The 12,685-nt window shown below is 48.2% G+C and overlaps 1 pseudogene; it reads left to right on the top strand.

Moving 5' to 3' along the window:
- Positions 1-1,683: 1,683 nt before the first annotated feature.
- LOC123050520 (gibberellin 3-beta-dioxygenase 2-2-like) lies at positions 1,684-3,755 on the top strand (annotated as a pseudogene).
- Positions 3,756-12,685: the final 8,930 nt, after the last annotated feature.

Raw genomic sequence — 12,685 nt, 5'->3', positions numbered from 1 at the left:
TTCTTATGATCTTGAAAATCTTTTGGCACTTGCTTGAAAGAATATGATAATTGCTATACTATTGGTGCTATCCATACTATTAATGATGAGAGTGATTATGCTTATGATATAAAAAGGCCCAAGCTTGGGGATGCTATATTTGATGAAGATGATGTTTTTGAAAATATATTTGCTGCATTTAATGTTTGTCCCAAGCTTGGGGAGGCTACGTTTAATGAAGATGATATTTTTAGTCTCCCAAATATTGATATGCAAATTTACAATGATGATAGCATGCCTTCTACCTATGATGATTATATTGATGAAAGTGGTTTTGGAAGAGTGTCAACTTTAGGAAGTAATGATCCCACTATTTTGGAGGATGTTGAATCTTATAATATTTATGAAAGTGGATTTGGAGAGGTCATGACTTTATTTAGTGATGAGTCCACTATCTTGGAAGAGGTTTCAATCGATTATGATGAGAACAAAGTTGCTACTTATGATGATTATTGTGATGAAACTTATGCTATAAAGAGTAGTAATGATTATATTTATAAAACTTGTCATGATTATGAGGACCCTTTCTCTGAACATTACTCTTTTAATGTGGAAACAATTTATAGTATTCAAGTCTCTTATGATACTCCCACTATTCCGAATGAGAAGAATTTTGCTTATGTGGAGAGTAATAAAATTTCTATGCTAGTAGATCATGAAAAGAATGCTTTTGGTGCTGGTTATATTGTTGAATTCATTCATGATGCTACTGAAAATTATTATGAGGAAGGAACATATGCTTATAGGAATTGCAATAATATCAAGTTTCCTCTCTATGGGCTTAAAGTTTTGAAGTTATGCTTGTTTTACCTTCCTATGCAAGTTGATTCTTGTTCCCATAAGTTGTTTGCTCACAAAATCCCTATGCAGGCCCACCCTAAGCCCATACATATTCATCCTCATCCGCATCCCAGACCAAACCCTAGTCACTCCATTCCGTCCACAAACTCCGTTCCGACAATCTCCAGCCTTCTCCGGCATGACGACCAACACATCCCCGCACAGGTCGCTAAATAGGAGGACTCCTTTCGAATAGCTCGTCTCGTATATCGCGTCTATTTTTAGTCTATAAGTTAATGTGGAAATGACATAAATAATATTTATGTTTATATTTTGAAAAAGGAAATATCGATGTTTATCCAAAGGGTGTTTAATAAAACAAAATATTTTTATCCACCTTTTATAGTATTTATTTACATAATAAAGTATACATAGGCGCATCCTAAAAAATTATACATACATATATATATATATATATATATGTGTGTGTGTGTGTGTGTGTGTGTGTGTGTGTGTGTGTGTGTGTGTGTGTGTGTGTGCGTGTGTGTGTGTGTGTGCAATGATAAAAAAACATCTTAACATTTCGTTTATGAAGGATACTCCTTTTTTTTCCCGCAAAAAAAAGAGTATCCTTATACGCATTACTTGGGCACAGCTGTTGATTGGTCCATCGATCCAACGCTTTACACGTGAGTTTTGGGTCTATCTTTGTAGTACAGAAGATTACTCTCCTCCTACGTGAAAACAATCTTTACAGGTAGGTTTGTGTCTATCTTTGTATGGCTCTGCCGCTACGCTGCAAGACCTCTCTCTCCATATACCGACCCTTGTGCTTCGCTCCTCACACTCTCCGTGCATCTCCACGCTTACTACTAGCTACTCGATCTAGCTAGTGATTCTTGTGGTTCCACGCGCATCGCTCGCCATGTCGGCGCCATCGCAGCTAAGCAAGCACCCGCACAACAATTACTTCGACTTTGGGGCAGCGCGGCAGGTGCCGGAAACCCACACGTGGGAGGGGCTGTACGAGCACCCGCTGGTGGACGGCGGCGTCGGGGCCGCGGAGGACGCCGTGCCGGTGGTGGATTTGCGGGACCCGCACGCAGCCGAGGCGGTGGCGCGTGCGTCGGAGCAGTGGGGAACGTTCCTGCTCGAGGGCCACGGCATTCCGAGCGAGCTGCTCGCGCGCGTCGAGGCCGGAATTGCTAGCATGTTCGCGTTGCCGGCGTCGGAGAAGATGCGAGCCGCGCGGCAGGACGGCCAGTCCCACGGCTATGGACTGCCACCCATAGCCTCCTACTTCCCCAAGACCACGCGGTCTGAGGGCTACACCTTGTCCCCGGCCAACCTCCGAGCCGAGCTCCGCAAGATGTGGCCCGACGCCGGCGAGGACTACCGCCACTTCTGGCATGTGTTCATACATCGGACGCTCGAGAAAACTTTTTACTACTACTGTACTTATACTGTTGTGTAACTTGTGTTAATCGTATGATGTGCAGTGACGTGATGGAGGAGTTCCACAGGCAGATGCGACTTGCGAGCGGTGGCTGACAAGCTGACGGTGTTGTTCCTCGCAGCGCTCGGGGTCGCCGGCGTCGAGGCGGAGCGCAAGATCGTGGATACCATGTCCGAGACCGTGACCATGCACCTCAACTGGTACGTAGTACACAACTGGCAAAACCCTTTTTTTGTTTTTGACGTGAGGTGGCAACACCCTTATGTAGCAGCCACAACGTGCAATCTAACACTACGTGTCGTGTACTGCAGTCTAAAAAAATACACCTCAACTGGTACGTAGTACAAGTGGCAACAGCCTTACATGCCGTCCATTAGCCACAACGTGCAATCTTATCTAACACTACGTGTCGTGTACTGTAGTCTAAAATACACTTTGCAACGCATGCAGGTACCCCAAGTGCCCTGACCCAAAGCGAACGCTGGGCCTGGCGACGCACACGGACTCGGGGTTCTTCACGTTCGTGATGCAGAGCCACGTTTCTGGGATGCAGCTGTTCCGGCGCGGGCCAGATAGGTGGGTACCTGGCCATGGGCCGGGCCGGGCCGGCCTTAAAAAGCCCACGGCAGAAAACCGAGGCCCAGGCCCTCCCAGGCCCTACCATCAGGCCTACTTTTCAAGTCCAAGCCGGGCCCATCTGGTAAAAAACCCTGAAAAGCCCTTAGGGCTTAGGGCCATGGGCCGGGCCTCTTCCTTAAAATGCCAATATGCCAAGCCCAAGCCCATCCAGGCCCTGCTGGTGGGCTCAAAACTCAGGCCCAAGCCCGGCCCATGGGCAAGCCCATCGGGCCTAGGCCCTGGATTTTAGGGCCGGGCCGGAGATGGCCAGGACTAGTTGGGGTACCACCCGGGGCACTCATCGTCAACATCAGCGACCTCTTCCAGATCCTCACCAACGGCCGCTTCTGCAGCACGTACCACCGCGCCGTCGTCAACCGCGACAGCACCCGGGTCTCGGTGGCCTACCATCTCGGCCCACCCGCCGGCGTCAAGGTAGCGCCGCTCAGGGAAGCCGTGGGGTGCGGCAAGCCCGCCTATCGCACCGTCACGTGGCGAGAGTACTTCCTTGTGCGCAAGGAGGCCTTCGCCACCGGCGGCTCCGCGCTCCAGATGGTCTCCCTCAGCCCGGGTGACCACAAGAACCATGGTGATGGCGCCGACCAAATAAGTGAAATCTCTTCATAGATCGGCGCCAGCCATCAGCAGAGACCGATCGACCGATACAAAAATTCATGGAAATGGACTAAAAATGGCAATTTATCTGTGGAATCTCTATATGATCATATATCCCATGTGGACGAGATAGATCGTTTAGACATCTGTGGAAGGTGAAAATTCCCGTTAAGATCAAAATCTGGACATGATAGATAAATCTTGGAGGCTAGCTTGGCTAGCCTCTTGTTGATTTCCTTTTCAAAAGCACTGGCGGCGATAAATTCCTACGGGCATGTCATGTTCGTCGGAAAGTACTCGGCCAGACCAGGCCTACACCAACAATCTCAGAATGGATGGATCGCGTCTGGTCAGGAGAAGAAAATACAGTGGTTTCACGGTTTGCAAGTATACTCTTGGTATTTATTTTGTGTGTTCCAATTTTACCCCTTGAACAAATATACTGTTGATTTGGTCTAGTAGTATTGGGGGGTATAGTCCATTGAATAACTGAAAATAAACGGCTCCTATTATTTAGATGTACCGTAAAAGGATTCTTTCCCAACAGCATAGCTACCCACTTGACAGCAGCTACCTCTGACCATGGGCCGATACTTCTTGAACTTAGCACACATATTATGATGACTCCTGAGCATTTGTTGGAAGGCCATGATAGTTGGACCGAAACCATACAGAGCCGGGCCAGTGGAGCGTGACCCAAGCAGTATCAAAACTGGAGGATCTGCGTTGCAAACATGAAAATTTATCCAGAGATTTGACCCGCTGGAGTAGACAGACATTTGGTTCGGTCCGGAAGGAGATCAAGACACTCCAGCTGGAACTAGAAAGGTTGGACAATGATCCAATGCGTATAGGTCCGACTCATGCAGAGTTAAAAGTTAACGAGAAGCTTGTTGAACTTTACCATCGGGAAGTGCTTATGTGGAGGCAGCATTCGAGGATCTATTGGCTGGCCGCGGGTGACAAGAACACATGATTTTTCCATCTCCGTGCTAGCATCCGCAGGAAAAAGAATATGACTAAATCTCTTCTTAATTCTCTTGGTGTGATGAGAGATGATATGGGAGAACTGATGTGGATGGTAAGAGAGTTCTACAAGAATCTCTATACATCTGAGGGGGTGCACAATGTGGACGCGGTGCTACAACATGTCCCACAAAAGGTCACACCAGTGATGAATGAAGTTTTGTGCCTTCCATATTCAGCCGAGGAGGTTAAAACCGCTCTGTTTCCGATGTTTCCTACCAAGTCCCTAGGGCTGGATGTATTTCCCGCACATCTTTGTCAAAGGAATTGGGCCTTGTGCGGGGAGGAGATTACTTGGTACTGCGGATTGTGAGGGGGGAGGAGTCACCGGAGAGCCTAAATGACATGGCAGGTTTGTCCGGCACTGCCGGCACGGAGGTCGTTGACATCTCCGACGCCAAGGAGTAGTGTAGGCTAGTTTTAAGCTATCTACGTCGTACATAGATTTTGGAATGCATGCTATTGTATGGATTTGAGGTATGAAATATCGGGTAATTGATTGCAGTGCAGGAAAAATGAGGTGTCACCGAGCATGACGGTGGACGTATAGGGTCCGGATTTGCCAAGTCCGGCTTTAGATGGCCTAAGCACGGCAATTGCATAAACATATATATGCTTTATGCTTTTTTTGTTTGGTAATACACTATTTTTAAGAATGTGCTATCACTTTATAAATACAGTGATATTTCATAAAAATCGCTGAATACTTTTATAATTTATATTAGTACATGCACGTTGAAATTACATGAACATTTTTTCTAAAGAATGTTTTTCAGCCGATTTTTTTCTTTTTTTTTGTGAGATCCCTATTCTAGTATAGGTGCATTTTAAAAACAAATTGTGAACAATTTTTTACGTGCATAGTGATCATTTTTCTAAATTACAATACTTGTTGTGTCTACTATTTAGAATTGAGTATACAATACTTGTAAGATAGGTATATATTTTTCCAATGGATCTAGCAGCACAGAGAATGGTAGCTGATTGTGGTTACGTTCTCTTTGTTCGCTCGTACACACACTTGAATGCTAAAGACACTCTTTTTTTTGGAAAATGATTGATATGTGCTCGTACACAAGTCGGCAAGGGCCAATGGAAAATGATGTAATCGTGAGAGGGTGGAGTTTGTGGGAGATCTGTGTGCTCTTATTGCTCGCATCAAGCGAGTAATGGATGCATCACGTTCATCAGCGGGCCATTCTGTTGTTGTTTTTCTTCTTTTCTGCCGGATCCCCCTCTCATTCATGCCGAAAACTCTGTAATTCACCCCAAATTCGGCATGGAATTGTCTTCCTCTCCAGAATCCGGCATGTTCTTGAGGTTGCAGTGGTTGTCTTGGTCGGGTATGTTGTGTTGACGATGGTCTTGGGCCTCGGCACCCTTGTATCTGGCTCGGACGACGTCCCTTGAGTGCTAGTCCGGTGTGTGTGGTCTTCGCCGATTTCCCTTAATTAACCGATGCCATGTATGGTTTTTGGGTCCAGTTTCCCTTATTAACCGGACCAACTCGCTTCTTCTATATGCAATGCGGGAGCTCCCCGCCCTCTGACGAGGTTCCGTCAAAAAAGAATCCGGCATTGAGGAGCTATTTCATTTGAGGGTACAATACATACATGCACATCCATATATAGACCAGACACGTGCATTCATTTGAAATAAGCTTCCAGTCTTAGCTAGCGGCGCCATGCTATAACCTTTGAAGAATTTTATTTATAGGCGCTCTCCCACTAGAGCTGAACAAACTTGCTTGTGTACACTGTTCGCCTCCTTCCTTAGGGCATGCGCCGTGACTTGTTCGCCACATGTGCACCGATGTTCTGTTCGTCGTGGACCTGTACATGCCAAAATATGTTTTTTCTGTAGTGATAGTATACGTCCATGTATTTGAGGAGAGTATCAGTATATAGCTGTTGACCGTTCCACATCGATCCAACCTTTTAGACGTGTATTTTTGCTTCTATCTTTGTAGCCAGCACATGGTTTGTACACAATCAGTCGGTGATCTATACGTAACATACAATACTCTTATGTGGAAAGATACATTTTCTTCTTAAAAATCTTTCGTTTCTATCTTTGGACTTTCTTTTTGCGAGAGGTCTTTTTGGACGTATTAATCTTTACATGTGGATTTGTGTCATATACCCATATAACCCACAACCTCGTGCTTCTCAGAGCATCTCCAGTCGCGTCCCCAACAGCCCCCCGGCTATTTTTAGCGCCGGCGCCGAAAAATTGGCTCAGTCGCGCCCCAGGGTCTCATTTATCGCTGGTTTGGGCCGAAATAACAGCCGGCGAACCGGAGCCGAACCCAAGCCCCCGAGGGTCGCCTGGGGGCGCCGGACGAAGCGGAATGGCGCGTGGGTCCGTTCTGTCGGCGAGAGAAGGCCCTTTTTCCCGCCGATCCCCCCACTTTTCCCCCTCCGTTTCCCTCCATTCCCCCTTCTGCCCCTCTTCTCCCGTCATTCTCCTCCATCTCCCCTCCATCCGGCCGCCATGCCGCCAAAGAAGTACACGGCCCCTCGCACCGCCACCGATGCCGAAGCCACCCAGCCGAAGCAGAGGAAGCCGAGGGTGCCGCCGTCCAAACCACCAGGCATGTCAAACGCCGACTGGAAGGCGGAGATTCAGCGCCGGGAGGTTGTCACCACCGACCGGCGGAACACGCTCAACACCAAGAGGGCCCGGGACAGGGCGGCGGCGGCTGTGGTGGAGCAGGTAGAGGCGTCTCGCGCGGCGGAACACGCAGAGGCGTCTCGCGCGAGGATGATGAATCCACCCGGCGGCCACGACCCGCACGCTCCCTGGAGCCAGCAGAGCGTCGAGTCGCCGGCCGGCTTCTCACCGTCGCCACACCCCTGGGGATGCACGCCCTCGCCTGGCTATGCCGACAGCGATGCGCACGGCGGGTTCAACCCCAACATCACCTTTCCGCATGGCCACCCCGCCCAGCGCACGCCCTCACCTGCGTCCGCCGGCGTCCAGTACCCCCGTACAGCTACTTGCCACCGGCTTACGCAGCCTTCCCGTGCACCTACCGCGTGGCTGCAAGCGTCCATCGAGCAGTGCCTCGCCGATGTCAAGACCCACGCCGCCCAGCGCGAAGAGAAAACCGAGGCGCGGTGGCCGGCGTTGATGACGAACAGCGCCGTCAAGCTCGACTTGCTTCGGACCAACCTCGCCGCGAAGAAGAGGAACACCGACCTGGCATTCCTGATGAGGGGCGCGGACATATCGACGATGGACAAGCAGGTCAAGGCGTGGTATCTGGCGGAGCGTGGCCTCATCCTGAAGCAGATGCACTCGGCGGCCGCGCCAACTCACACGCCGACCCCAACGCCGCCGCCAAGCCCGAGCGATGCCTCCACGATGCCCAGCACAGAAGGTGCGCCGACGCCGACCAGCCCGCGCATGCCGACTCCCGCCAGTCCGGCGCCGGAGGACGACGCCGCCGTTTGATGCATTGCCTACGCGTCTTTTGAATGCCGAACTTTCAAGTAATTGATCGTTGAACTGTGGCATGGTGATCGCTGGAATAATCGCCGGACTTGTGGCCTTCTTTTGGGCAGTGGAAAATGTTAAGTTTGAATTTATAACGTCTTGGGGCCGGCCCTGAGGACGTGGCTAGGAACTAGATCATCCCCCGGAGCCTAAAAAGCGCCAGCCGAAGGGCCAAAATAGCGCCGGCCGCTGCGCTTGGGGCAAACGAGTGGAGATACTCTCACCTCACGCTCTCCTCTATCCATCTCCGCCGTTGCTACTCGCTCTACAAGCAAGAGCGATTATTGCGGTTCAGCATCGATTGCCATGCCGACTCCGTCGAGGCTGAACAAGGACCCGCACAACCAATACTTCGACTTGGGGGCGGCGCGGCAGGTGCCGGAGACGCACGCGTGGGAGGGGCTGCATGAGCACAAGGTGGTGGATGGTGGCGTCGGGGCTGGGGAGGACGGCGTGCCGGTGGTCGGTCACTAGTAGAAAAAGAGGCTTCCATACGCCCCCATTAGTCCCTAAAATAATCGAACCGTGACCAAAGGGGTCTTTAGTCGCGGTTCGGGAGGAGACCCGCGACCAACTATCTGGGCCCAGCGCGCTCGGTCGACAGCTGGCGGACGGGAGGGGCTTTAGTCCCGGTTGGCCTGGCCAACCGGGACTAAAGGTCCTCAGGCTGGCCCGGAGGCCTTTAGTCGCGGTTGGCCAGGCCAACCGGGACTAAAGGCCCATCCCTATATATAGGACTCAGCTCACTTCACAATATTCAGAAGGGGGGTGGTGGGTTTGCTTTTGGTTCCTCCTATGCACACAAGGTGTTCGATGAAATGCCCGAGAGCATGAAACAAACATGATATGAAGTGTCCGAGCCACACTTGAGCTTTCTCATTTATTTTTCCTCCGCGATCGCGGTTAGCAACTTGAACCTTTCATGTGTCATTGATAAAATATGCATGTGTGTAGTTCATTGTTTAATTTGTATTATTTCTAGCTAGTTAGTTTAACAAATGCATGATGGTTAATTATATACTTTATATAATAATAATGCAGATGAATCGGCAATGGATGTACGGTCCCCGACTCTCCGGCGAGTTCACTACGGGTTTGAAAGATTTCCTCGTAGTGGCAAATGCGAACAAGCAGCGAGGTTTTATTATCTGTCCATGTGCTGTCTGTAAGAATCAGAAGGGTTACTCCTCCTCAAGAGACGTTCACATGCACCTGCTTCGGCGCGGTTTCATGCGAAGCTATAATTGTTGGACCAAGCATGGAGAAAGAGGGGTTAGAATGGAAGAAGATGAAGAAGGGGATGATATCGATGACAACTATCATGATCATTTCGGTGATACTTTCATGGAGGATGATGCTGAAGGTGGGGAAGGGTTAGGTGAAGGTGAAGAAGAGGCACATGATGAGCCCGCTGATGATCTTGGTTGGACCATTGCTGATGCACGGAGACGCTGCGAAACTGACAAGGAGAGGGAGAATTTGGATCGCATGTTAGAGGATCACAACAAGTCGTTGTACCCAGGATGCGATAATAGTCTGAAAAAGCTGGGCTGCACACTGGATTTGCTAAAATGGAAGGCACAGGAAGGTGTAGCTGACTCAGCATTTGAAAATTTGCTGAAAATGTTGAAGAATATGTTTCCGAAGAATAACGAGTTGCCCGCCAGTACGTACGAAGCAAAGAAGGTTGTCTGCCCTCTAGGTTTAGAGGTTCTGAAGATACATGCATGCATTAACGACTGCATCCTCTACCGCGGTGAATACGAGAATTTGAATGAATGCCCTGTATGTACTGCATTGCGTTATAAGATCAGAGGCGATGACCCTGGTGACGATGTTGAGGGCGAGAAACCCAGGAAGAGGGTTCCCGCCAAGGTGATGTGGTATGCTCCTATAATACCACGGTTGAAACGTCTGTTCAGGAACAAAAAGCATGCCAAGTCGTTGCGATGGCACAAAGAGGACCGTAAGTCCGACAGGGAGTTGAGACACACCACTGATGGAACGCAATGGAGAAAGATCGACAGAGTGTTCAAAGATTTTGCAGCTGACGCAAGGAACATAAGATTTGGTCTAAGTACTGATGGCATGAATCCTTTTGGTGACCAGAGCTCCAGCCATAGCACCTGGCCCGTGACTCTATGCATCTACAACCTTCCTCCTTGGTTGTGCATGAAGCGGAAGTTCATTATGATGCCAGTGCTCATCCAAGGTCCAAAGCAACCCGGGAACGACATCGATGTGTACCTAAGGCCATTAGTTGATGAACTTTTACAGTTGTGGGGCAGACCTGGTGTACGTGTCTGGGATGAGCACAAAGGAGAGGAATTTGACCTACGAGCGTTGCTTTTTGTAACCATCAACGATTGGCCTGCTCTCAGTAACCTTTCGGGACAGACAAATAAGGGATACAATGCATGCACACACTGCTTACATGACACTGAAAGTGTACGTTTGGGTAATTGTAAGAAGAACGTGTACCTGGGTCATCGTCGATTTCTTCCCCGAAATCATAACGTTAGAAAGAAAGGCAAGCATTTCAACGGCAAGGCAGATCACCGGCCGAAGCCTGCGGAACGTACTGGTGCTGAGATATTTGATATGGTCAAGGATTTGAAAGTCATCTTTGGAAAGGGTCCTGGCGGACAATCAGTTCCGCGGGGAGTTGACGGGCACGCACCCATGTGGAAGAAGAAATCTATATTTTGGGAGCTAGAATATTGGAAAGTCCTAGATGTCCGCTCTGCAATCGACGTGATGCATGTTACGAAGAATATTTGCGTGAACCTGCTAAGCTTCTTGGGCGTGTATGGGAAGACAAATGATACAAAGGAAGCACGGCAGGACCAGCAACTTTTGAAAGACCCAGATGACCGGCATCCGGAATGGTTTCAAGGTCGTGCCAGCTACGCTCTTACCAAAGAAGAGAAGGTCATTTTTTTTTGAATGCCTGAGCAGTATGAAGGTCCCGTCTGGCTTCTTGTCGAATATAAAGGGAATAATAAACATGGCGGACAAAAAGTTCCAAAACCTGAAGTCTCACGACTGCCACGTGATTATGACGCAATTGCTTCCGATTGCTTTGAGGGGGCTCCTACCGGAAAATGTTCGAGTAGCCATTGTGAAGCTATGTGCATTCCTCAATGCAATCTCTCAGAAGGTAATCAATCCAGAAGATCTACCACGGTTACAGAACGATGTGGTCCAATGCCTTGTCAGTTTCGAGTTGGTGTTCCCACCATCCTTCTTCGATATTATGACGCACCTCCTGCTCCACCTAGTCGAAGAGATTTCCATTCTCGGTCCTGTATTTCTACACAATATGTTCCCCTTTGAGAGGTTCATGGGAGTATTAAAGAAATATGTTCGTAACCGTGCTAGGCCAGAAGGAAGCATCGTCAAGGGCTATGGAAATGAGGAGGTAATTGAGTTCTGTATTGACTATGTTCCTGACCTTAAGCCGATTGGTATTCCTCAATCGCGGCACGAGGGGAGACTAAGTGGAAAAGGCACAATCGGAAGGAAATCAACGATATGTATGGACGGTCATTCTATGACTGAAGCACACCACACAGTTCTGCAAAATTCCAGCTTGGTGGCTCCGTTCTTCGAGCAACACAAGAATATTTTACGCTCGGACAACCCGGGGAAGCCTGAATCCTGGATTAGAAAGGCCCACATGGAGACTTTCGGCAGTTGGTTGCGAAAACATTTAATGAATGACAATGATGTTGGAGATCAGCTGTACATGTTGGCCAAGAAACCATCTTCGACTATAACGATTTTCCAAGGGTACGAGATAAATGGGAATACATTTTACACCATCGCCCAAGATAAAAAGAGCACCAACCAAAACAGTGGTGTCCGCTTTGATGCAGCAACCGAGAATGGGCAAAAGGTCACATATTATGGTTACATAGAGGAGATATGGGAACTTGACTATGGACCCTCCTTTAAGGTCCCTTTGTTCCGGTGCAAATGGTTCAAGCTAACAGGAGGTGGGGTAAAGGTGGACGAGCAATACGGAATGACAATGGTGGATTTCAACAATCTTGGTTACCTTGACGAACCATTCGTCCTTGCCAAAGATGTCGCTCAGGTTTTTTATTTGAAGGACATGAGTAGCAAACCGAGGAAACGAAAAGATAAGAAAACGATCAGTACATCATGCGATGATCCAAAGCGCCACATTGTTCTTTCAGGAAAAAGAAACATCGTGGGAGTGGAGGACAAGACAGACATGTCAGAAGATTATAATATGTTTGGTGAAATTCCGCCCTTCAAAGTGAACACTGACCCAAGCATTAAGTTAAATGATGAGGATGCTCCATGGATACGGCACAATCGTAAGCAAGTAGGGACACAAGGGAAGAATTGATGTTTAATAATTTATTGTACCAAACATTGTTGAATGGATCATGTGAATTAAAACGTACGATGGCGAATCCGGATGATTTGTATTTGGTCGATGAACTGAATGATGTATCAAACCTTTTGTCAAACCTTCAAGGGATCGATGAACTGAATTTTTTGATATATTATTTGTATTTTTAAGATTTTAAAATGAATTAGTTTTATTTTTCTAAATTTTTTGATATATTATTTGTATTTTTAAGATTTTAAAATGAATTAGTTTTATGTTTCTGATTTTTT

The sequence above is a fragment of the Triticum aestivum genome, chromosome 2D (genome assembly GCF_018294505.1).
Source record: "Triticum aestivum cultivar Chinese Spring chromosome 2D, IWGSC CS RefSeq v2.1, whole genome shotgun sequence".
In the NCBI taxonomy this organism is placed as follows: Eukaryota; Viridiplantae; Streptophyta; class Magnoliopsida; order Poales; family Poaceae; genus Triticum; species Triticum aestivum.
The sequence above is the reverse complement of the archived record's forward strand: the minus strand, read 5'-3'. Positions and strand labels throughout refer to the sequence as shown.